The following is a 25,309-nucleotide window of genomic DNA, read 5'->3' as shown; positions in this document are numbered from 1 at the left end:
TCAGCAGGCACCGTTGCAGCATATTCCCCACAATGCCTTGCTCTCGCACTAGCGTCATGCTTCAGGATTGGCTCCGCAAAAGTCCAACAAAGCTCACCCACCAAAGCTCACCCACCCGCTCTTTTGCTCAATACTTTCCGTAACATCCAAGGCATTTTGAAAGAATGCGCCAACACGCTCGATCCTAAATTTGTCCTGAACATAGGCTTGAATCCAAGAACGGGACACCGTCCATGGCTCGGCTGAGCTCCTACACCAGGCCGAATTCCCTCTTGCTTGGTTGGCTATCCTTTCGCAGAGGCAATTTCGTAGTCTATGAAGTCCAGCTGAGACGTGATTATTGCTGGTTGAAAACTTAACCCAATACCCCGTCAGGATTGGCTTGAAATATAGCCAGCCTTGACAATTTTTGATCGCCTCCACGAAGGCAGACGTCGGTGTGAAAGACAGTGCGTCCGTGTTTTGGCAATGATCCCAGGTGATTCAGCCGCTGTGCCGCCCGGCGCTCTCTGGCACAGAGGTAGGTTTGGTGGTTCAGCGTGAGGCCCATGAACCCTTACAGTTCCCCAGCACGCTTGGCCTCAGCAGGCACCGTTGCAGCATATTCCCCACAATGCCTTGCTCTCGCACTAGCGTCATGCTTCAGGATGGGCTCCGCAAAAGTCCAACAAAGCTCACCCACCAAAGCTCACCCACCCGCTCTTTTGCTCAATACTTTCCGTAACATCCAAGGCATTTTGAAAGAATGCGCCAACACGCTCGATCCTAAATTGGTCCTGAACATAGGCTTGAATCCAAGAACGGGACACCGTCCATGGCTCGGCTGAGCTCCTACACCAGGCCGAATTCCCTCTTGCTTGGTTGGCTATCCTTTCGCAGAGGCAATATCATAGTCTATGAAGTCCAGCTGAGACGTGATTATTGCTGGTTGAAAACTTAACCCAATACCCCGTCAGGATTGGCTTGAAATATAGCCAGCCTTGACAATTTTTGATCGCCTCCACGGAGGCTGACGTCGGTGTGAAAGACAGTGCGTCCGTGTTTTGGCAATGATCCCAGGTGATTCAGCCGCTGTGCCGCCCGGCGCTCTCTGGCACAGAGGTAGGTTTGTTGGTTCAGCGTGAGGCCCGTGAACCCTTACAGTTCCCCAGCACGCTTGGCCTCAGCAGGCACCGTTGCAGCATATTACCCACAATGCCTTGCTCTCGCACTAGCGTCATGCTTCAGGATTGGCTCCGCAAAAATCCAACAAAGCTCACCCACCAAAGCTCACCCACCCGCTCTTTTGCTCAATACTTTCCGTAACATCCAAGGCATTTTGAAAGAATGCGCCAACACGCTCGATCCTAAATTGGTCCTGAACATAGGCTTGAATCCAAGAACGGGACACCGTCCATGGCTCGGCTGAGCTCCTACACCAGGCCGAATTCCCTCTTGCTTGGTTGGCTATCCTTTCGCAGAGGCAATATCGTAGTCTATGAAGTCTAGCTGAGACGTGATTATTGCTGGTTGAAAACTTAACCCAATATCCCGTCAGGATTGGCTTGAAATATAGCCAGCCTTGACAATTTTTGATCGCCTCCACGGAGGCAGACGTCGGTGTGAAAGACAGTGCGTCCGTGTTTTGGCAATGATCCCAGGTGATTCAGCCGCTGTGCCGCCCGGCGCTCTCTGGCACAGAGGTAGGTTTGGTGGTTCAGCGTGAGGCCCGTGAACTCTTACAGTTACCCAGCACGCTTGGACTCAGCAGGCACCGTTGCAGCATATTACCCACAATGCCTTGCTCTCGCACTAGCGTCATGCTTCAGGATTGGCTCCGCAAAAGTCCACCAAAGCTCACCCACCCGCTCTTTTGCTCAATACTTGATTGCGGGCTTCCTGGGGAAGTATGGCAAGGTGGACCCCCAGGTACGCTACCTGCGGGACGGATACGGGATCTGGGCTGCCCGGAGGCAGTACCGGGTCCTGCTGGCCGACGATCCGGAGGGTGCGGACGGCCTCCGGCACCCCCCGGCCTACTTTACCATCGGGGCCGAGAGAGGGTTTCTTTTTTACTCCGGGCAGCCCGCGTTTTGCCGGAAGTGCCGGGTTTTCGGGCACGTGGCCACCGGGTGCGCCCAGCTGCGGTGCCGGAACTGTGGGGAGGCGGGGCACGGCGTTGCTTCCTGCCAGGCCCCCAAGAAGTGCCATCATTGTGGCGAGGACGGGCACCTGTTTCGCGACTGCTCCAGGCGCTCCTACGCCGGGGCGGTCTCTGGCCATCGGGGGGGCCAGGGTGCCTGGGGGGGGTTTTCCGGCCCCGCTGGTCGGAGGGCTCCTGGTGGTCAGGCGGCGGAGGCGGGTCCTGAGGGTCCTGCGGCGGCGGAGGAGGCGATTCCCGGTCCGGCTATGGATCCCGTTCCGGAGGCGGTGGCGGCGGAGGCGTTTCCCGGTCCGGCTGCGGGTCGTGTTCCGGAGGCGGTGGCGGCGGACGCGTTTCCCGGTCCGGCTGCGGATCCCGTTCAGGCGGCGGTGGTGGCGGCGGCTCCCGGTCCGGCGGCGGCTCCCGGTCCGGCGGCGGGTCCGGCGGCGGGTCCCGATTCGGCGGGTGCCGGCCTCCGGGGGGAGGCAGAGGTCAACGCGCTGGAAGCTACCTTGATTTCGTCCTGGGGAGAGGCGGTGGAGGGGGATGCTCTGGCCGTTCTGGCCGAGCTGGATTTTTCCAGTTTTCCACTGGGTGGCTCCTGGTCGGTCGGGGGCAGCGAGGAGGATGGCATGGAGGTGGCTGCGGCGAGTCTGCGGAGGAGCCGGTCGTTGTCGGGCGGTGAGGTGTCGCCTTCCTCTTCCGGGGAGGGGCGGTCGGAGCTTCCGGTGCAGGGAAAGAGGAAGAGGAAGAAGAGGAAGGGGTTGGGTGTGGCATTTGACCCCCCTGCCTCTCTCCCTTTGGCCAACCGCTTTGCCCTACATTCTGGGTCGGACGACGCAGAGGCCGTCTTGGAGGACGCCATACCGCCCACTGCCCCTCCGGGCGCGGAGGCGGTTTCTGGTTCTAAAGGGACAGGGGCGGCGACCGGCGGGGCCCCGGGGCTTGCCCCGGTCGTGCTGCCGGGATGCATGGAGCCAGTGCCGGAGTCGCCCCTGAGCCTGGCGGGCTCCCTCCCGGAGCTGCTGTCGCCGAATGCAGGTCTCGCCATTGTGGACTACCCCGACTCTTCGGCGCCTGAGACAGGCTTGGACTTCATGGACAAGCTTCCCGATGGGTGACTTTATTGTTTGTACCGTTAATGTCCGGGGGATGCAAGGGGCTGTGAAGAGGGCGGGGGTGTTTTTGTATCTGGGGGGGGGTGTCTTTTCACGTGTGCTTCGTGCAGGAGGCTCACTTGAGGGACGGGAGGGATGTGGGGGTTTTCCAACGGGGCTGGGGGAGGGGGGAGTCCTGCTGGGGTGTGGGGGGGGTGCATTCCTCGGGGGTGGGTATTTTGTTTGGGGACCGGGATTTCAGGGTGTCGGGGAGTTTTTCTGTGGTCCAGGGGAGGGTTTTGGTGGTGGATGCGGCGTGGAGGGGGGTTTCTTTTCGTTTTATCAACGTGTATGCTCCGGCCCATCGTCGGGAGCGCAAGGGGGTGTTGTTGGCGCTGGCGGATGTTTGTGTCACGGATAGGGTTTTGGTGTTGGGTGGGGACTTTAATGTTTCTTTGGATAGGGAGGGGGATTTCACGGTGCAACATGTACGGGATGTGGTGGGGGGGTTTTTGTTGCAGGACTGTTATAGGGCTGTGCACGCAAGGGGGGGGGGTTACACGTGGGGCAACTCACGGGGGGACCGCAGTCGGATCGACTTTGTTTTTGTACCCAGCACGGCGGTGGTCGGGGTTGCGGAGGTCACGCCGGTATGGTTTTCGGACCATCACCAGCTCCGGGTGACCTTCGGGGTGGATGCTCCGATGCACGGGAGGGGTTATTGGCGCCTCGATCCGCGGATCCTCGAGGAGGAGGCTTTCCAGGCCTGTTTCGGGGACCACTATGAGGTCTGGGCCTCCCTCAAGCCCTACTTTGGGTCTGTGGTGGACTGGTGGGAAGCCGTCAAGGTCCACACCCGGACCCTGGCCACGGACTACCGAGCTGGGAGAGCGCGGGCGGAGAGAGCGGAGCTGTCCGGCCTCCAGAGGGCCTTGTCCCACCTGCTGGCAGCGGAGAACCGTGGGGAGGGGACGGACATGGAGGGCATGGAGGTGGTCAAGGGGAGGCTGGCCTCCTACTTCCGGGCCAGGGCCGAGGCCTTCCTCTTCCGGAGCCGGGCGGACGCTTTCGAGTTGGGGGAGGTGTCCGGGGCCTTCTTTTTCCGCCAGGTCCGGGCAGCCAGGGCGCGCAGCGTCATCCCGGGACTGCGGGCGGAGGACGGGGCCCGGGTCACTGACCCCAAGGGGATGGTGGGGGTGGCGACCGCCCACTATAGGGAGGCCTTCGGACTGCGGGGGGTGGACAGGGAGGGGGCTGACCGCTTTGTGGGGGGCCTGCCCGGGAGGGTGCCGGCAGGGGTGGCGGAGGACCTCGAGCGGCCTCTGTCCCTGGCGGAGGTGGAGGAGGCCATGCGGGGACTGCCGGCGGGGAAGGTGCCCGGGCTCGACGGCCTGCCCCGGGAATTTTTCGTTGCCTTCTGGGGGATCCTGGGACCGGACCTGGTGGAGGTGCTGGCGGCGGCGCTGGAGGGGGGACTTCTGGGGGCCACCATGCGGGTGGGGGTCCTCAGCCTCCTCTTCAAAAAAGGGGACCCGGAACTGATGGGCAACTACCGGCCCATCACTCTGCTCTGCGCGGACTACAAAATCCTGGCCAGGGTGGTGGCGCGGAGGCTCCGGGCGGCGCTGCCACACGTGGTCCACATGGACCAGACGTGCGGAGTGGAGGGGCGCAGGGTCCACTTTAACACGGGCCTGGTCCGGGACTGCCTGCACTGGGTGAGGGAGCGGGGGGTCCACCTGATGATGGTGGGCCTGGATATGGAGAAGGCGTTCGACAGGGTGGATCACGGGTTTTTGTTTTCGGCGATGGAGAGGGTGGGTTTTGGGCCTCGGTTTTTGCGGTGGGTGGGGGTTCTGTACACGGGGGTGGGCAGCAGGGTGGCGGTGAACGGGCACTTGGGGGAGGTGGTGCCGCAGCTGTCGGGGGTCCGGCAGGGGTGCCCTTTGTCTCCCCTGCTGTTCATAATGTATCTGGAGCCACTGGCGGAGGCCATCAGGGTGGACGCGGGGGTGGCGGGCCTGCGTCTGCCTGGTGGGGGCCCGGAGGAGCTGCGGATCTCCCTGTACGCAGACGACATGACCCTTTTCCTCAAGTCGGAGGGGTCGGTGAGGAGGGTGGTGGAGCTGTTGGGTCGGTTCGGGGAGGTGTCGGGGGCCAGGGTCAACCTGGGGAAGTCCTGCATAAAGTTTTTTGGGCCGTGGGCGGGGAGGGAGGACGGTGTGGGCGGCCTGTCTCCGTGCCCGGGGCCCATGAGGGTCCTCGGGGTGGACTTCGCGGTGGAGGGGAGCGGGGCCCTCAACTGGAGGAAGTGCCTGGCCGCGGTCCGGACCAAGATGGGGCTGTGGAGGGCCCGTGGGCTCACCCTGAGCGGCAGGGTGTTGGCGGTGAAGGCCGACATCCTGCCCTCACTCATTTACCTGGCGCTCGTGTTCCCCCTGCTGTCGGATCTGAGGGCGCCCCTGGTGCGGGACGTCTTCTCCTTCGTGTGGGGGGGGCACGAGTATGTGAAGAGGGACTGGATGCACCAGCAGGTGGGGGTGGGCGGGAGGGGGGTCCCGGACATCCCCTTGAAGCTGGACACCCTGTTTTTTTCTTTCCTCTGCCGGTGCCTGAGGAGCCCGTGTGGACACCGGTGCGAGGCCTTTTTGTTTTTCTGGTTGTCCTTTCCCCTCAGGCGGCTGGTGGAGTCCTGGGACAACTCGAGGCCCAAGGGCGAGGCGCTCCCGCCCCACTACGGGCGGGTGGTGGGGTGGGCCGGTCGTCATGCGGAGTGTCGGGAGGGGGACCTGTGCCTCGACCACCGGGGCCTGTACAACGCCCTGGTATTGAAGAGGGGGCCGGTGGGGGTCTACGGGGTGGGCCCGGCCGGGTGGGCCTTCGTCAACCACCGGGGCCTGTCCAACCGGGAGCGGGACCTCAACTGGCTGGGGGTCCTGAGGAGGCTGCCGGTCAGGGAGGTCCTCCACAAACACGGCCTCTCCCAGCTGCGCACGTGTCCGCGGGCGGCCTGTGGAGGTGTGGAGGAGACGGTGGCTCACGCCTTCGTCGAATGTAGCTTTGTGAAGGAGGTGTGGGGGGAGCTGGGCCGCGTCTTCCGCGGCTTGGGGGCCCTGTCCCTGTCCTGGGACCTACTAATGTTGGGGTTGGGCCTGCGGGGGAGGGGGCGGGAGGGTTTCCTGCTCTGGCTCCTGCTGTCGGTGGGGAAGACAGTCCTCTGGGACGCTCGAAGGGAGCTGGTGCGCCACCGGGTGGACTGGGGTGTGGGAGGGGTGGTGTGGAGAGTGAGGGCCGAGCTCCAGAGGAGGAGGGAGATGGAGAGGGTCCGTTGGGGGTACCACGCCGCCCTAGAGAGGTGGCGGCCTCTGTTCCCCTAGCGGGGTTTTTGACCTTTGATGTGTGGTTGGAGGGTTTGTGGACTGCGATGGTTTTTTCTCCTGTTTTTGGTTGTTTTTCTGACTGGTTGATGTCTGTGGTTTTGTTTGTAAGGTTTTGTTTGTGTTGTATTTTCACCTGTTTTTGTTTTCCTTGACCGATGTGGTCCGAGTGGCTAGTGGGCCTGGTGTTTGTTTTGTCTTGTTGTGGAAATAAATCTATTAAGAAGTCTAGCTGAGACGTGATTATTGCTGGTTGAAAACTTAACCCAATACCCCGTCAGGATTGGCTTGAAATATAGCCAGCCTTGACAATTTTTGATCGCCTCCACGGAGGCTGACGTCGGTGTGAAAGACAGTGCGTCCGTGTTTTGGCAATGATCCCAGGTGATTCAGCCGCTGTGCCGCCCGGCGCTCTCTGGCACAAAGGTAGGTTTGGTGGTTCAGCGTGAGGCCCGTGAACCCTTACAGTTCCCCAGCACGCTTGGCCTCAGCAGGCACCGTTGCAGCATATTACCCACAATGCCTTGCTCTCGCACTAGCGTCATGCTTCAGGATTGGCTCCGCAAAAGTCCAACAAAGCTCACCCACCAAAGCTCACCCACCCGCTCTTTTGCTCAATACTTTCCGTAACATCCAAGGCATTTTGAAAGAATGCGCCAACACGCTCGATCCTAAATTGGTCCTGAACATATGCTTGAATCCAAGAACGGGACACCGTCCATGGCTCGGCTGAGCTCCTACACCAGGCCGAATTCCCTCTTGCTTGTCTGGCTATCCTTTCGCAGAGGCAATATCGTAGTCTATGAAGTCCAGCTGAGACGTGATTATTGCTGGTTGAAAACTTAACCCAATACCCCGTCAGGATTGGCTTGAAATATAGCCAGTCTTGACAATTTTTGATCGCCTCCACGGAGGCTGACGTCGGTGTGAAAGACAGTGCGTCCGTGTTTTGGCAATGATCCCAGGTGATTCAGCCGCTGTGCCGCCCGGCGCTCTCTGGCACAGAGGTAGGTTTGGTGGTTCAGCGTGAGGCCCGTGAACCCTTACAGTTCCCCAGCACGCTTGGCCTCAGCAGGCACCGTTGCAGCATATTCCCCACAATGCCTTGCTCTCGCACTAGCGTCATGCTTCAGGATTGGCTCCGCAAAAGTCCAACAAAGCTCACCCACCAAAGCTCACCCACCCGCTCTTTTGCTCAATACTTTCCGTAACATCCAAGGCATTTTGAAAGAATGCGCCAACACGCTCGATCCTAAATTGGTCCTGAACATAGGCTTGAATCCAAGAACGGGACACCGTCCATGGCTCGGCTGAGCTCCTACACCAGGCCGAATTCCCTCTTGCTTGGTTAGCTATCCTTTCGCAGAGGCAATATCGTAGTCTATGAAGTCCAGCTGAGACGTGATTATTGCTGGTTGAAAACTTAACCCAATACCCCGTCAGGATTGGCTTGAAATATAGCCAGTCTTGACAATTTTTGATCGCCTCCACGGAGGCTGACGTCGGTGTGAAAGACAGTGCGTCCGTGTTTTGGCAATGATCCCAGGTGATTCAGCCGCTGTGCCGCCCGGCGCTCTCTGGCACAGAGGTAGGTTTGGTGGTTCAGCGTGAGGCCCGTGAACCCTTACAGTTCCCCAGCACGCTTGGCCTCAGCAGGCACCGTTGCAGCATATTACCCACAATGCCTTGCTCTCGCACTAGCGTCATGCTTCAGGATTGGCTCCACAAAAGTCCAACAAAGCTCACCCACCAAAGCTCACCCACCCGCTCTTTTGCTCAATACTTTCCGTAACATCCAAGGCATTTTGAAAGAATGCGCCAACACGCTCGATCCTAAATTGGTCCTGAACATAGGCTTGAATCCAAGAACGGGACACCGTCCATGGCTCGGCTGAGCTCCTACACCAGGCCGAATTCCCTCTTGCTTGTCTGGCTATCCTTTCGCAGAGGCAATATCGTAGTCTATGAAGTCCAGCTGAGACGTGATTATTGCTGGTTGAAAACTTAACCCAATACCCCGTCAGGATTGGCTTGAAATATAGCCAGTCTTGACAATTTTTGATCGCCTCCACGGAGGCTGACGTCGGTGTGAAAGACAGTGCGTCCGTGTTTTGGCAATGATCCCAGGTGATTCAGCCGCTGTGCCGCCCGGCGCTCTCTGGCACAGAGGTAGGTTTGGTGGTTCAGCGTGAGGCCCGTGAACTCTTACAGTTACCCAGCACGCTTGGACTCAGCAGGCACCGTTGCAGCATATTACCCACAATGCCTTGCTCTCGCACTAGCGTCATGCTTCAGGATTGGCTCCGCAAAAGTCCAACAAAGCTCACCCACCAAAGCTCACCCACCCGCTCTTTTGCTCAATACTTTCCGTAACATCCAAGGCATTTTGAAAGAATGCGCCAACACGCTCGATCCTAAATTGGTCCTGAACATAGGCTTGAATCCAAGAACGGGACACCGTCCATGGCTCGGCTGAGCTCCTACACCAGGCCGAATTCCCTCTTGCTTGGTTAGCTATCCTTTCGCAGAGGCAATATCGTAGTCTATGAAGTCCAGCTGAGACGTGATTATTGCTGGTTGAAAACTTAACCCAATACCCCGTCAGGATTGGCTTGAAATATAGCCAGCCTTGACAATTTTTGATCGCCTCCACGGAGGCTGACGTCGGTGTGAAAGACAGTGCGTCCGTGTTTTGGCAATAATCCCAGGTGATTCAGCCGCTGTGCCGCCCGGCGCTCTCTGGCACAGAGGTAGGTTTGGTGGTTCAGCGTGAGGCCCGTGAACTCTTACAGTTACCCAGCACGCTTGGACTCAGCAGGCACCGTTGCAGCATATTACCCACAATGCCTTGCTCTCGCACTAGCGTCATGCTTCAGGATTGGCTCCGCAAAAGTCCAACAAAGCTCACCCACCAAAGCTCACCCACCCGCTCTTTTGCTCAATACTTTCCGTAACATCCAAGGCATTTTGAAAGAATGCGCCAACACGCTCGATCCTAAATTGGTCCTGAACATAGGCTTGAATCCAAGAACGGGACACCGTCCATGGCTCGGCTGAGCTCCTACACCAGGCCGAATTCCCTCTTGCTTGGTTGGCTATCCTTTCGCAGAGGCAATATCGTAGTCTATGAAGTCCAGCTGAGACGTGATTATTGCTGGTTGAAAACTTAATCCAATACCCCGTCAGGATTGGCTTGAAATATAGCCAGCCTTGACAATTTTTGATCGCCTCCACGGAGGCTGACGTCGGTGTGAAAGACAGTGCGTCCGTGTTTTGGCATTGATCCCAGGTGATTCAGCCGCTGTGCCGCCCGGCGCTCTCTGGCACAGAGGTAGGTTTGGTGGTTAAGCGTGAGGCCCGTGAACCCTTACAGTTCCCCAGCACGCTTGGCCTCAGCAGGCACCGTTGCAGCATATTCCCCACAATGCCTTGCTCTCGCACTAGCGTCATGCTTCAGGATTGGCTCCGCAAAAGTCCAACAAAGCTCACCCACCAAAGCTCACCCACCCGCTCTTTTGCTCAATACTTTCCGTAACATCCAAGGCATTTTGAAAGAATGCGCCAACACGCTCAATCCTAAATTGGTCCTGAACATAGGCTTGAATCCAAGAACGGGACACCGTCCATGGCTCGGCTGAGCTCCTACACCAGGCCGAATTCCCTCTTGCTTGGTTGGCTATCCTTTCACAGAGGCAATTTCGTAGTCTATGAAGTCCAGCTGAGATGTGATTATTGCTGGTTGAAAACTTAACCCAATACCCCGTCAGGATTGGCTTGAAATATAGCCAGCCTTGACAATTTTTGATCGCCTCCACGGAGGCAGACGTCGGTGTGAAAGACAGTGCGTCCGTGTTTTGGCAATGATCCCAGGTGATTCAGCCGCTGTGCCGCCCGGCGCTCTCTGGCACAGAGGTAGGTTTGGTGGTTCAGCGTGAGGCCCGTGAACCCTTACAGTTCCCCAGCACGCTTGGCCTCAGCAGGCACCGTTGCAGCATATTACCCACAATGCCTTGCTCTCGCACTAGCGTCATGCTTCAGGATGGGCTCCGCAAAAGTCCAACAAAGCACACCCACCAAAGCTCACCCACCCGCTCTTTTGCTCAATACTTTCCGTAACATCCAAGGCATTTTGAAAGAATGCGCCAACACGCTCGATCCTAAATTGGTCCTGAACATAGGCTTGAATCCAAGAACGGGACACCGTCCATGGCTCGGCTGAGCTCCTACACCAGGCCGAATTCCCTCTTGCTTGGTTGGCTATCCTTTCGCAGAGGCAATATCGTAGTCTATGAAGTCCAGCTGAGACGTGATTATTGCTGGTTGAAAACTTAACCCAATACCCCGTCAGGATTGGCTTGAAATATAGCCAGCCTTGACAATTTTTGATCGCCTCCACGGAGGCTGACGTCGGTATGAAAGACAGTGCGTCCGTGTTTTGGCAATGATCCCAGGTGATTCAGCCGCTGTGCCGCCCGGCGCTCTCTGGCACAGAGGTAGGTTTGGTGGTTCAGCGTGAGGCCCGTGAACCCTTACAGTTCCCCAGCACGCTTGGCCTCAGAAGGCACCGTTGCAGCATATTACACACAATGCCTTGCTCTCGCACTAGCGTCATGCTTCAGGATTGGCTCCGCAAAAATCCAACAAAGCTCACCCACCAAAGCTCATCCACCTGCTCTTTTGCTCAATACTTTCCGTAACATCCAAGGCATTTTGAAAGAATGCGCCAACACGCTCGATCCTAAATTGGTCCTGAACATAGGCTTGAATCCAAGAACGGGACACCGTCCATGGCTCGGCTGAGCTCCTACACCAGGCCGAATTCCCTCTTGCTTGGTTGGCTATCCTTTCGCAGAGGCAATATCGTAGTCTATGAAGTCTAGCTGAGACGTGATTGGACGGAGCAACAGGAGGAAGGACGGCGACCGACGATCGTGGCGTTTGGCGTTTTTTCGGGGGTTTTCGCTGTTAAGGGGGGGCGGATGAGGAGGTGTCGTGCGGTGTATGGGGCCCTCCTCTAGTCTTGCGTTTTAGTTTTTCTCAGGGTTTTTTGGGCAGTCTTTTTTTTGACCTCCAGTGCACGATGGCTGGGAGGAGTTCTTCTCAGGCGGCTGGGGCCGGCCTGCGCAACACGTTGCGTTTTTCTTCAACGGAGGAGGGTTTTGGAGTTGGGGACCGGGACTGGTTCATCCGGAAGGTGGTCATGGGGGCCTTGGGGTTGGCTCCGGCGGAGTTTTTTTGCCTACAGTTTAACCTGGCGGAGGGGGGCTACGAGCTCTCCGTCTCCAGGGGTGCTGGTCTACAACCCGTACGTGGGGGACGCAACGATTGCGGGCTTCCTGGGGAAGTATGGCAAGGTGGACCCCCAGGTACGCTACCTGCGGGACGGATACGGGATCTGGGCTGCCCGGAGGCAGTACTGGGCGGCGGCTCCCGGTCCGGCGGCGGCTCCCGGTCCGGCGGCGGCTCCCGGTCCGGCGGCGGCTCCCGGTCCGGCGGCGGCTCCCGGTCCGGCGGCGGCTCCCGGTCCGGGAGCCAGTGCCGGAGTCGCCCCTGAGCCTGGCGGGCTCCCTCCCGGAGCTGCTGTCGCCGAACGCAGGTCTCGCCATTGTGGACTACCCCGACTCTTCGGCGCCTGAGACAGGCTTGGACTTCATGGACAAGCTTCCCGATGGGTGACTTTATTGTTTGTACCGTTAATGTCCGGGGGATGCAAGGGGCTGTGAAGAGGGCGGGGGTGTTTTTGTATCTGGGGGGGGTGTCTTTTCACGTGTGCTTTGTGCAGGAGGCTCACTTGAGGGACGGGAGGGATGTGGGGGTTTTCCAACGGGGCTGGGGGAGGGGGGAGTCCTGCTGGGGTGTGGGGGGAGTCCTGCTGGGGTGTGGGGGGGGTGCATTCCTCGGGGGTGGGTATTTTGTTTGGGGACCGGGATTTCAGGGTGTCGGGGAGTTTTTCTGTGGTCCAGGGGAGGGTTTTGGTGGTGGATGCGGCGTGGAGGGGGGTTTCTTTTCGTTTTATCAACGTGTATGCTCCGGCCCATCGTCGGGAGCGCAAGGGGGTGTTGTTGGCGCTGGCGGATGTTTGTGTCACGGATAGGGTTTTGGTGTTGGGTGGGGACTTTAATGTTTCTTTGGATAGGGAGGGGGATTTCACGGCGCAACATGTACGGGATGTGGTGGGGGGTTTTTTGTTGCAGGACTGTTATAGGGCTGTGCACGCAAGGGGGGAGGGTTACACGTGGGGCAACTCACGGGGGGACCGCAGTCGGATCTGTTTCGGGGACCACTATGAGGTCTGGGCCTCCCTCAAGCCCTACTTTGGGTCTGTGGTGGACTGGTGGGAAGCCGTCAAGGTCCACACCCGGACCCTGGCCACGGACTACCGAGCTGGGAGAGCGCGGGCGGAGAGAGCGGAGCTGTCCGGCCTCCAGAGGGCCTTGTCCCACCTGCTGGCAGCGGAGAACCGTGGGGAGGGGACGGACATGGAGGGCATGGAGGTGGTCAAGGGGAGGCTGGCCTCCTACTTCCGGGCCAGGGCCGAGGCCTTCCTCTTCCGGAGCCGGGCGGACGCTTTCGAGTTGGGGGAGGTGTCCGGGGCCTTCTTTTTCCGCCAGGTCCGGGCAGCCAGGGCGCGCAGCGTCATCCCGGGACTGCGGGCGGAGGACGGGGCCCGGGTCACTGACCCCAAGGGGATGGTGGGGGTGGCGACCGCCCACTATAGGGAGGCCTTCGGACTGCGGGGGGTGGACAGGGAGGGGGCTGACCGCTTTGTGGGGGGCCTGCCCGGGAGGGTGCCGGCAGGGGTGGCGGAGGACCTCGAGCGGCCTCTGTCCCTGGCGGAGGTGGAGGAGGCCATGCGGGGACTGCCGGCGGGGAAGGTGCCCGGGCTCGACGGCCTGCCCCGGGAGTTTTTCGTTGCCTTCTGGGGGATCCTGGGACCGGACCTGGTGGAGGTGCTGGCGGCGGCGCTGGAGGGGGGACTTCTGGGGGCCACCATGCGGGTGGGGGTCCTCAGCCTCCTCTTCAAAAAAGGGGACCCGGAACTGATGGGCAACTACCGGCCCATCACTCTGCTCTGCGCGGACTACAAAATCCTGGCCAGGGTGGTGGCGCGGAGGCTCCGGGCGGCGCTGCCACACGTGGTCCACATGGACCAGACGTGCGGAGTGGAGGGGCGCAGGGTCCACTTTAACACGGGCCTGGTCCGGGACTGCCTGCACTGGGTGAGGGAGCGGGGGGTCCACCTGATGCTGGTGGGCCTGGATATGGAGAAGGCGTTCGACAGGGTGGATCACGGGTTTTTGTTTTCGGCGATGGAGAGGGTGGGTTTTGGGCCTCGGTTTTTGCGGTGGGTGGGGGTTCTGTACACGGGGGTGGGCAGCAGGGTGGCGGTGAACGGGCACTTGGGGGAGGTGGTGCCGCAGCTGTCGGGGGTCCGGCAGGGGTGCCCTTTGTCTCCCCTGCTGTTCATAATGTATCTGGAGCCACTGGCGGAGGCCATCAGGGTGGACGCGGGGGTGGCGGGCCTGCGTCTGCCTGGTGGGGGCCCGGAGGAGCTGCGGATCTCCCTGTACGCAGACGACATGACCCTTTTCCTCACGTCGGAGGGGTCGGTGAGGAGGGTGGTGGAGCTGTTGGGTCGGTTCGGGGAGGTGTCGGGGGCCAGGGTCAACCTGGGGAAGTCCTGCATAAAGTTTTTTGGGCCGTGGGTGGGGAGGGAGGACGGTGTGGGCGGCCTGTCTCCGTGCCCGGGGCCCATGAGGGTCCTCGGGGTGGACTTCGCGGTGGAGGGGAGCGGGGCCCTCAACTGGAGGAAGTGCCTCCAGGATGGGCTCCGCAAAAGTCCAACAAAGCTCACCCACCAAAGCTCACCCACCCGCTCTTTTGCTTAATACTTTCCGTAACATCCAAGGCATTTTGAAAGAATGCGCCAACACGCTCGATCCTAAATTGGTCCTGAACATAGGCTTGAATCCAAGAACGGGACACCGTCCATGGCTCGGCTGAGCTCCTACACCAGGCCGAATTCCCTCTTGCTTGGTTAGCTATCCTTTCGCAGAGGCAATATCGTAGTCTATGAAGTCCAGCTGAGACGTGATTATTGCTGGTTGAAAACTTAACCCAATACCCCGTCAGGATTGGCTTGAAATATAGCCAGTCTTGACAATTTTTGATCGCCTCCACGGAGGCTGACGTCGGTGTGAAAGACAGTGCGTCCGTGTTTTGGCAATGATCCCAGGTGATTCAGCCGCTGTGCCGCCCGGCACTCTCTGGCACAGAGGTAGGTTTGGTGGTTCAGCGTGAGGCCCGTGAACCCTTACAGTTCCCCAGCACGCTTGGCCTCAGCAGGCACCGTTGCAGCATATTACCCACAATGCCTTGCTCTCGCACTAGCGTCATGCTTCAGGATTGGCTCCGCAAAAGTCCAACAAAGCTCACCCACCAAAGCTCACACACCCGCTCTTTTGCTCAATACTTTCCGTAACATCCAAGGCATTTTGAAAGAATGCGCCAACACGCTCGATCCTAAATTGGTCCTGAACATAGGCTTGAATCCAAGAACGGGACACCGTCCATGGCTCGGCTGAGCTCCTACACCAGGCCGAATTCCCTCTTGCTTGGTTGGCTATCCTTTCGCAGAGGCAATATCGTAGTCTATGAAGTCCAGCTGAGACGTGATTATTGCTGGTTGAAAACTTAACCCAATACCCCGTCAGGATTGGCTTGAAATATAGCCAGCCTTGACAATTTTTGATCGCCTCCACGGAGGCAGACGTCGGTGTGAAAGACAGTGCGTCCGTGTTTTGGCAATGATCCCAGGTGATTCAGCCGCTGTGCCGCCCGGCGCTCTCTGGCACAGAGGTAGGTTTGGTGGTTCAGCGTGAGGCCCGTGAACCCTTACAGTTCCCCAGCACGCTTGGCCTCAGCAGGCACCGTTGCAGCATATTACCCACAATGCCTTGCTCTCGCACTAGCGTCATGCTTCAGGATTGGCTCCGCAAAAGTCCAACAAAGCTCACCCACCAAAGCTCACCCACCCGCTCTTTTGCTCAATACTTTCCGTAACATCCAAGGCATTTTGAAAGAATGCGCCAACACGCTCGATCCTAAATTGGTCCTGAACATAGGCTTGAATCCAAGAACGGGACACCGTCCATGGCTCGGCTGAGCTCCTACACCAGGCCGAATTCCCTCTTGCTTGGTTAGCTATCCTTTCGCAGAGGCAATATCGTAGTCTATGAAGTCCAGCTGAGACGTGATTATTGCTGGTTGAAAACTTAACCCAATACCCCGTCAGGATTGGCTTGAAATATAGCCAGTCTTGACAATTTTTGATCGCCTCCACGGAGGCTGACGTCGGTGTGAAAGACAGTGCGTCCGTGTTTTGGCAATGATCCCAGGTGATTCAGCCGCTGTGCCGCCCGGCGCTCTCTGGCACAGAGGTAGGTTTGGTGGTTCAGCGTGAGGCCCGTGAACCCTTACAGTTCCCCAGCACGCTTGGCCTCAGCAGGCACCGTTGCAGCATATTACCCACAATGCCTTGCTCTCGCACTAGCGTCATGCTTCAGGATGGGCTCCGCAAAAGTCCAACAAAGCTCACCCACCAAAGCTCACCCACCCGCTCTTTTCCTCAATACTTTCCGTAACATCCAAGGCATTTTGAAAGAATGCGCCAACACGCTCGATCCTAAATTGGTCCTGAACATAGGCTTGAATCCAAGAACGGGACACCGTCCATGGCTCGGCTGAGCTCCTACACCAGGCCGAATTCCCTCTTGCTTGGTTGGCTATCCTTTCGCAGAGGCAATATCGTAGTCTATGAAGTCCAGCTGAGACGTGATTATTGCTGGTTGAAAACTTAACCCAATACCCCGTCAGGATTGGCTTGAAATATAGCCAGCCTTGACAATTTTTTATCGCCTCCACGGAGGCTGACGTCGGTATGAAAGACAGTGTGTCCGTGTTTTGGCAATGATCCCAGGTGATTCAGCTGCTGTGCCGCCCGGCGCTCTCTGGCACAGAGGTAGGTTTGGTGGTTCAGCGTTTTTATAATGCAGTTACTGATCTTTGTGTATTCCATGTCTGGGAAAGGCTCTATTGGCTTAGATGTTGTGCTGGTAAGCAAAGGGTTTTAGGTTCCAAACTAGTCAGAGGCATAATTTTTTATCCTGACAAAACGGTTTTGTTTTCTGATCAATCCTCTGGTTGTAAAACATAGCAATGCGTGTTTATTTGAGCCCATCACAACACTCCGATCATCTGTTTAGCGAGAACGTGTAAATCTCTGCTAAACAAGCCAGGTTCATTACAGTAGCTAGCTACTTGTAGTCTACGCATGGTAGAGATAATTCTAAAGGCCGATATATGCCTCTGCGTGTTTCGAAAAACTGACACATGGGAACGCCCTCGTCTCCGTGGAACGCCCTCTACGAACTCTCCGTCAGCCCTCGGAGAGCCCCGGAGAGCTTGACGTGCACCGCCTGAATTTTCTAACTGTCCGTCGTAGCGCTACGGGGGGGCTACGGGGGAGCTACGGGGGAGCTACGGGGGAGCTACGGGGGAGCTACGGGGGAGCTACGGGGCTTGGCTGTGATTGGTCAGTAATAAGTACCGCTTACGTCAGGGGCGGGGGCGCCGTGATAGCAGGACGAACAGAATCCTTTGACCGCCATTGCTTGTAAAGTTTTTACAATTCATATTCCAGGTAAACGGTACATGTAAATGAGCATCTGAATTAAAATGTGATGAGCAATGGGCAGTGTAGTTGCTGAAAATGTGTGTACTTTATTGATAAAATGACTAATTTGTAAATTTGCTCCAACTTCTCGGTAACCTAGGTAAATAAACACTCAACGACGTCTAAACAAAAAAACGTTGCGCCACCTACTCTTCTGGCGGTGAATTGTTTTCAGCACCCACAACCTACGAAGAACCGTGCGTATCCGTGCGTATCCGTCCGTAAACGGAGACGCAGAAGCATATTTCGGCCTTAATGGTTATTTCTAATGAAGTAAATTGATTGTTCAGGTGGATCCCTTGCCTCTTTCACCAATTCATTTCAGTAACCTAAGCTAAGACACATCCCACTGATGCTAGGCATGATTTGAAATTCCCTTCCATGACAAGTTATGGCACTCCAAACAACCTTTTAAAAAAACTATCAGTGAGTTATGCTTTACAGCAGCAACCCAGTCATCCCGTTGTCCCGTTTTTATAGGAAATGTACAAGCAGTTTTAACTTTTCTAACAAGGCTTACCACAGGAGAAACAGCTTACTTTTTTAGACAGTTACTGAACATGACACTATTCAACACTGAGAATAGCTCTTTGGATGGTGACCTGTAAAGTATAAGGTAGTAGGTTGGAATCCAGCCATTATCTTTTGTCCTGTCATAATTTTGATTATCTTTTTAGTTAAACAAGATGATACCATTCTGAAATACCATGCACAATTTCATGCAATTTCACCTTGAAATGTCAACCGTTTCTTAACCATTGACCCAAAGCTGACCAAAGCTTTATCTTCACGCACACACCAACTGAATTGTTTTCAGCACCCACAGCCTACAGAGAACCATAAACGAAGTCTATCCGTCTGTATCTGTGCGTATTCGGCCTAAAGGCCAATTTATAGTTCTGCGTTTATACAGACACTCACACAGCGAATGCCCTCTCCGTCAAGGAACTCCCTCTCCGTGCCCTCGGAGAGCCCCTCGGAGAGCTCCACGTGCACCTCCTGATTTTCCTGACTATCTGTCCGTCAGTCCGCCAGTTTACGGATACCCCTTGGCTGTGATTGGTCCGTATAAGGAACCGCTTGCGTCAGGGGCGGGGTTGCCATGACCAACAACAGAACAGGGGCCCGTTCGTCGTAAGGGTTGAAGCTAAGTTAATCAATTGTCCCTTTAGCCCGTTAACATTAGCGAGCTAAGTGAGAACCGCAAATATCGGTTCGTCGACGGCTGATCCGCATCCAAATCATGTGGTTAATTTCAATCAGGCTAAACTTATCAGGGCAAGTGCACGAGCACGTCCTACTTCAGAAGGCAGGAAAGGTCGATCACCAAAACCGTGATTTTCTCCGTGAACGGTATGATGGCGGAAAAGAGGAAAGAGAGAGCGGTGATATTCTCGCCATATGAGCAAACTATTATAATGAGTCTTTACGAAGACAATAAGCATATTATTATGGCTAAGTCAAACACCGCCACCGCTGCCAGAGCAAGAAAGGCAGCTTGGCCATAAAATTGCCGATAAACGAAATGCGTATTTTGGTCAAATGTATAGGCTCATCTTTAGTGCCTTATTACCCCGATCAATCAGATCACATTTCTTTAAATGTGCCTGCTGGGAGTAGGCTCAATGGAAATTAATAATCGAATGAGATCTTGCTAGCGAAAATAATATCAACTCTTTCAGAATAAGTATAAAAACAAGGCCAAAGAGTATATAATTGATACGAATTCATAGACACTTATGAGGATATATGTAGGCCTATGTGGAAATCCCTCTTTGATTTCATTGACTGGGACATGGCCAGGGAATATGATGAATTGATTCATCAGCTGGTTAAGCGCCAAGTACACTTTTCTTACAGCAACGCATGCTGTGGCTTTGCCAATGTTTTCTGCATCGCTTATACTGTATAAAAATGTAGCCTATACCTGACGCGAAAAACCTCAAGGCTATGCAGAGTCTGAAGCACATTAAAAGTTTCAAATAGCTTTATTGTCAACTTCTTCACGTCAAGACATAAAAAGGAATCGATATGACGTTTCCCACTCTCCCACAGTGAAACATAAAAATCACAGGCACAACAGATAAGACATAGCGTTACATATTCACATACAGCAGCATAAGCTTAAAACTTGCTGCGGCGTGTGATATTTGCAATGTAGGCTACGGCCCGAAAAGGTTTGGCAAATAAATGAGTCCTTGTCTATGGAGGATTATAGGGGCCAAAACTAAATATATAAATACTTGGATAAATAAATAATTATATAACACAAAGCTTAAATAAATGACACAAAATATATAAATGTTACATGTATTTGTGTGTATATATATATATGTTTACATTTTCATGTGTTTACATTTATTCATTTATACTTACATTTATTCATTTATACTTACATTTATTTATTTATACTTACATTTATGTATTTATACTTACATTTATCCACGGTGAAACTTCCTGCAGCAAAATAAATCTGTCGTCCCCCCGTCACAAAGTCAGGGGGCGGGTCAAAGCCTCTGATTGGTGGTTCAACTTGAATCGACTGCTTTTGACTATTCCAAAGTGGCAGCACCTTGTGCGGATTCAATGAATGAAATATTGAATGCTACAGTGGTCGAAATGTTGGCGGAAGCTGAAGACATGGAGGCACCTGCCAGTTCACTTTTTTTTACATCATATTGAGAGCTTCGCTGAAATTATAGGAATGATATTGGCCCTAACTGACACAGACATCAATGAAAATGTGTTCACGATCCTCAGCAAGATGATACAGCATAGGGGTGGGAATATCGATCTTAAGACCGACAGTGGCCGGGTTGGGAAACCCGGCAACTATCGATACCAACGTTGGTATCAACAGCCTGATTGATAGCGTGATAAGATCGATACTTAAGTTTCATTCCACACTGAGTACACAACTCCCTTTACATCATACTGGTTGTGCAAACACCGTCTAACTTCACTCAAACTCACTTTGCCCCTCCACTGCTTTTCTAAGCCCAAAGTATCGGTATTGGCAATACTGGCCCTGTATTTACTCCTTGGTATCGGATCTATACCACATCGTGCAGTGTCGCACACCCGCCCCCTGACTTGGTGACGGGGGGACGACAGATTTATTTTGCTGCAGGAAGTTTCACCGTGGGTAAATGTAAGTATAAATACATAAATGTAAGTATAAATAAATACATGTAAGTATAAATGAATAAATGTAAGTATAAATGAATAAATGTAAACACATGAAAACGTAAACATATATATATATACACACAAATACATGTAACATTTATATATTTTGTGTCATTTATTTAAGCTTTGTGTTATATAATTATTTATTTATCCAAGTATTTATTTATTTAGTTTTGGTCCCTATAATCCTCCATACTTGTCGGCTGAATCGATATCGCTCAAACACAAACTCATCCGTGTGAAATAAAGGATCTTGGCGATCGTGAAGAACTCTATTGGTATGGAAAGCTAATCGAACTAGAATATATCTCCTTGGTCAGCTGGGTCTCTCAAAAAGGGTGCTGCCAATTATTTTCCGTGGGTGTGCAAGCTTATCCAGATACACTTACGTTAGCCTGCTCTCGAGCAGGTTAGTGCTAATTGATATGTTACTATGGTGATTTATCGAAGGTTGCTTCCACAAACCAAAAAGCGGGGCGTGTTTTATCTTAGCCTGAAAATTAGCTCGCTAAACTGCTTAGCGAGCTACGACGAATAGCCCCCTGAATCCTTTGACCGCCTTTGTTGTAAGTTTTTGATGTTGTAAGTTACAATTGATATTTCAGCTAAACAGTACATGTAAATCAGCATCTGAATTAAAATGTGACGAAAAATGGGCAGTGTAGTTGCTGAAATGTGCTTATTTTATTGATGAAACGGCTAATTTGTAAATTTGCTCCGACTTTTCGATAACCTAACTAGCATAGCAGTGCAGCGCCATCTACTGTTCTGGCGGTGAATTGCTTTCAGCACGCAGAGCCGTCGGAGTAGCACAAATTCAACCAATCCGTCCGATAAATCGGACTTAAGGCCCAAATATGCTTCTGCGTGTCCGTTTACGGATGGGCGGGCGCACGGATACGCACGGATCCGCACAGATACGGACGGATAAACTTTGTTTATGGTTCTCTGTAGGCTGTGGGTGCTGAAAACAATTCACTGCCAAGTGAAAGGTGGTGAAGACTAGGTGGCGCAACGGTTTTTTGTCAAAGACAACCTTAGAGAAACCGTCTTTGTGTGGAAGTCGTCATCGAGTGTTAACTATATTTACCTAGCAGGTCGGAGCAAATTTACAAATGAGCCGTTTCATCAATAAAATACGCATATTTTCAGCAACAACACTGCCCACTTCTCGTCACATTTTAATTCAGATGCTGATTTACATGTACTGTTTAGCTGAAATATTAATTGTAAAAACGCACAATAATGACGGGCAAAGGATTCTGTTCTCTTGTTGGTCAGGGCAACCCCCACAATTGCAATGCTGTCTGGTTTGGAACTTTGTGAACTTCTCTTGCACTGTGATTGCGTTGCCTCAGTATTGTGCGCAATTTGGTTTCACTGCCAACATTCCTTCAAGCACTGGTTGGCTAGACACCTCATGCCGGCCTTACACAAATGTGTGGAATGTTGGCACAATACTGAGGCAACGCAATCGCAGTGCAAGAGAAGTTCACAAAGTTCTAAGCCAGACAGCATTGTAATTGTGACCACCAAATTCATACTATTAGCTAACTAGCTAACCAACATTGTATTTGATAGTAGCTCGCACGAGCATCCTAAGACCTACTTTACTTACGTATTAGATTTACACGTTGTCGTAATATCCCATCGGAGATTCAAACAAGCAGACTTTAATTTTGGAAAACCAGACGCTGATTGAACCAAACCAGGCGTTAACTTTGTGTGGTTTCCTAGACACGTCTCAAAAAGCACACGTTTATTTAGACGCATGCTTTGAACGTGTCACGTGGCCCGCTTCAATTTGAGGCGAAAAAGACGCAGACTTTGTATGGAAGTCGGCGCAATGGACGCCGTCTTTGCATGCAAAGTCGGCGTTAATTACGCGTGGTTAACACACAGGGACGTTTTAATACTTGCCCACTAGGCCTTCCATAGTCCGAGGGTTGACGGAGAGCTTGTAGAGGGCGTTCCAAGGAGACGAGGGCGTTCCCATGTGTCTGTTTTTCGAAAAACGCAGGAGCATATATCGGCCTTAACCGTTATTCTTATAGCACAATTTCTGACTACTTTCTGAAACTATTTATACTCATATCAAAACCACTCACCGAGTTTGCAAAACTAAAAGCAAACACTGCTTTGCACTTAGTTTGCAATTTTGTAACACACGCTTTGCAAAACTGTCGGTACAATCCACTGCACAGCACTTTTTGACGTTATGACGTTGTCATACTCATAATTCTAGTCAGAATATGAGTCTGAGAACTGTCCGTTGGGCTGTGAGTATGGGGCGTGTTTCAACCGAACTTGTAAAACAAATACCTCTTCCCTCAATTGGATAGACCTACAACCAATCAGAGCAACGTTAAATGTTGCTTGTTGAAAACAAATTCAACCCAAGCGCTCTTTGGTGACGTGGTTGATTACATTACTGTTGATCATCTGTCCATCATCGTATAAAGCACGCCCTGACAATTTTTTTGGTCCGAACAGCTTCTGTTCGGACATAGTTTTCCCCCAACCGAGGTTCCCCAGACCCAACTTCCTGACCAAATTGTTTTGTGGGAGGGGCTAAGTTGGGCTGGCAGCCAGGCTAACAACTCACTGCTTTACACTCAATTTCCAAATGATCAACACACTCCAAGCGAAACTATACACATGTATGGCTATTATTTACACTATTTTGCCAACTGTCTGGCACACTGTCACATGTGAAAACTGTTTTAGATAATTAGTTCACTTTGCAATCAGCCTATAAATAAGCCACAGGTAAGCTGTCAGTGTGGAGTACAATGAAGGGAGCAGGAAGAGGGAGAATAAGAGTAAGCCGAGGAAGAAGACGCGGAGGCGAAGAAGCGAGAGGGAGAGGACGACAAAGACAAGGAGGTGAAGTTAGAGAAGAGGACAAGAAGGTGCAAGAGGAGGACGAGGAAGGGGAAGAAGAAGGGCAAGAAGAGTAAGAAATAGAATTACTGATGACATCAGAGCTACGATAGTGGAACTTATACCATGGTCTGAGTGAATACTCAATTCTGATTGGCTGCAGGGGTGTCCATTATCGGATGATAACGGACACCTACTGCGTGATTGCAGCAAAACTGTCTTTTCACCATTCTAAATTATTCCGCTGGCTACACAGGAGCCTGTACAAAATATCTGAAATAAAGAACCATAACAACAGTGACGGAGTCAAAGCCTCCATTTACAATTTTGAAAGACTTTAACAAGCTAACTTGTATTTACAACAATGAGTGACTTCAATATTTATTTTAACCTATTTGAAAAATGTTTCTTTTCTGAATGTAGTGTGTCAGTGTAACGTAACCTGTCATCTCACATCCCATTCGCTATTCACCTCGCTAGTCAATACTTCAGACGGGCTGCGGCCAACACGACAGTAGCAGCAACTTTACACATGGCCGATTATTTTCTTCTTAAAAATCTTGATTTTATTTGGGGACAATGACATGGCTCAATAGTTGGCTAGTCTTGTTGTTAAACATACTCTCAAATTATGATCACTGTTTGGAGAAAATGTCAACTTTGATGCGGTCATCTCACATCCATTTGCTATTCAACTCGCTCCACAGGCTGCGGCCATACTGTAGCCTAGTACTAGTAGGCCTATATGGCCGATATTGTTCATGATAATCTTGATATTGATTTTGGGACAGTGACATGGCTGGTTAGCTAGCAAATCTTATTCTCAAACATACTGTAAAATTATATTTACTGTTTGTCAACCGTACACAATGTTATTGCCTCTGAATCTTGCTAGCATAACGTTAGCTTTTGGGCTAATATCTCAGCCAAGGGAAAGCCGGTGTTGGTTCTATGAGCTGAGCGTAGTATAAAATATCAAAGTTGGCTAACGTTAAAAAACGTTAGATTTTTTTAGCAAAATGCCTGAAAACATGAATTAATGTTTGTAAAAAAAAATCGTTGGCAAGTGAGCATGGTATAAGCGGGATAATGCCCGACGAGGTGTCCAATATCACCCGATAATGGACTCCACTGCGCGTCGGACGGTTCACGCCTCTGCATCGTCCATTACCAGGTGATATTGGACACCTCGTCGGGCATTATCCCTTACATGTAATCAACCATGGAATCACCCTGAGGGAAGCTGGCCAACGGGTTCAGCCTAACTTGAGCTGCTACACTGTAGCAGGCATCATAAGGACATTTCGAAATGAGAATCGATTAGTACAGTCACTTTGCACAAAGTTTTGTAGCACTGCCATACTCTAATGAGAAACACAACAATACCATACATGTAAAAATACTGAAATTGTTCCTTTATAGAATTGCTAGACGTCCAGATGCTGGGGGCAGAGGAAGAATGTTCACTGCAGAACAAGAGACCTATATAGTCAATATGGTGATAGCAAATAATTCCATAAGGCTACGAGAAATACAGCAGTGCATAATTGAGGATGACACCACCTTCCAAAATATACACAATGTGAGCATTTCTGTATTATGTACTTGCCTGCAACAGAATCTGAATGAAACAATAATTCCAGAATAACAAACATTCCAGAATATATTTTCCCTGGTGCCTTACAGTACTAGAGGACATTGCATGTGATGTAGACAACATTTTGCGCGTTGTGGACTGATTTTCTTTTTTCTTTTTTTTGCAGTGAAATTACTATTTTGTGTTTTGACTTGGAAAAATCACACTTGTGTTTGTTTTGATGTGTGTAAATAAACACCAGTACTTGAAGTTTGGATCCTTGTATGTCTACAGAACTACTACCTCAAACTGACTAGCCTACCTTGTGCA

At 52.9% G+C, this 25,309-nt stretch overlaps 15 non-coding genes across 15 annotated transcripts; all 15 read left to right on the top strand.

The window, feature by feature from the left end:
- The first annotated feature begins 286 nt into the window (after positions 1–286).
- LOC124478910 lies at positions 287–428 on the top strand. The gene has a single exon (XR_006957320.1). It is a non-coding gene; the product is annotated as a U4 spliceosomal RNA (small nuclear RNA).
- Positions 429–867: 439 nt separating this feature from the next.
- On the top strand, positions 868–1,009 carry LOC124478874. Its single transcript, XR_006957286.1, has one exon. It is a non-coding gene; the product is annotated as a U4 spliceosomal RNA (small nuclear RNA).
- A 439-nt stretch (positions 1,010–1,448) lies between these two features.
- On the top strand, positions 1,449–1,590 carry LOC124478875. The gene has a single exon (XR_006957287.1). It is a non-coding gene; the product is annotated as a U4 spliceosomal RNA (small nuclear RNA).
- A 5,199-nt stretch (positions 1,591–6,789) lies between these two features.
- On the top strand, positions 6,790–6,930 carry LOC124478913. The gene has a single exon (XR_006957323.1). It is a non-coding gene; the product is annotated as a U4 spliceosomal RNA (small nuclear RNA).
- A 439-nt stretch (positions 6,931–7,369) lies between these two features.
- Positions 7,370–7,511, top strand: LOC124478918. The gene has a single exon (XR_006957328.1). It is a non-coding gene; the product is annotated as a U4 spliceosomal RNA (small nuclear RNA).
- A 439-nt stretch (positions 7,512–7,950) lies between these two features.
- Positions 7,951–8,092, top strand: LOC124478907. Its single transcript, XR_006957317.1, has one exon. It is a non-coding gene; the product is annotated as a U4 spliceosomal RNA (small nuclear RNA).
- Positions 8,093–8,531: 439 nt separating this feature from the next.
- Positions 8,532–8,673, top strand: LOC124478895. Its single transcript, XR_006957306.1, has one exon. It is a non-coding gene; the product is annotated as a U4 spliceosomal RNA (small nuclear RNA).
- Positions 8,674–9,112: 439 nt separating this feature from the next.
- LOC124478879 lies at positions 9,113–9,254 on the top strand. The gene has a single exon (XR_006957291.1). It is a non-coding gene; the product is annotated as a U4 spliceosomal RNA (small nuclear RNA).
- Positions 9,255–9,693: 439 nt separating this feature from the next.
- On the top strand, positions 9,694–9,835 carry LOC124478904. Its single transcript, XR_006957315.1, has one exon. It is a non-coding gene; the product is annotated as a U4 spliceosomal RNA (small nuclear RNA).
- A 439-nt stretch (positions 9,836–10,274) lies between these two features.
- LOC124478911 lies at positions 10,275–10,416 on the top strand. Its single transcript, XR_006957321.1, has one exon. It is a non-coding gene; the product is annotated as a U4 spliceosomal RNA (small nuclear RNA).
- A 439-nt stretch (positions 10,417–10,855) lies between these two features.
- Positions 10,856–10,997, top strand: LOC124478877. The gene has a single exon (XR_006957289.1). It is a non-coding gene; the product is annotated as a U4 spliceosomal RNA (small nuclear RNA).
- A 3,643-nt stretch (positions 10,998–14,640) lies between these two features.
- Positions 14,641–14,782, top strand: LOC124478883. The gene has a single exon (XR_006957295.1). It is a non-coding gene; the product is annotated as a U4 spliceosomal RNA (small nuclear RNA).
- Positions 14,783–15,221: 439 nt separating this feature from the next.
- Positions 15,222–15,363, top strand: LOC124478878. Its single transcript, XR_006957290.1, has one exon. It is a non-coding gene; the product is annotated as a U4 spliceosomal RNA (small nuclear RNA).
- Positions 15,364–15,802: 439 nt separating this feature from the next.
- Positions 15,803–15,944, top strand: LOC124478867. Its single transcript, XR_006957280.1, has one exon. It is a non-coding gene; the product is annotated as a U4 spliceosomal RNA (small nuclear RNA).
- A 439-nt stretch (positions 15,945–16,383) lies between these two features.
- Positions 16,384–16,525, top strand: LOC124478906. The gene has a single exon (XR_006957316.1). It is a non-coding gene; the product is annotated as a U4 spliceosomal RNA (small nuclear RNA).
- The last annotated feature ends 8,784 nt before the right edge of the window (positions 16,526–25,309 follow it).

Source organism: Hypomesus transpacificus, chromosome 16 (genome assembly GCF_021917145.1).
Source record: "Hypomesus transpacificus isolate Combined female chromosome 16, fHypTra1, whole genome shotgun sequence".
NCBI classification, from domain to species: Eukaryota; Metazoa; Chordata; class Actinopteri; order Osmeriformes; family Osmeridae; genus Hypomesus; species Hypomesus transpacificus.
This window is presented reverse-complemented; position numbering and strand designations above follow the sequence as displayed.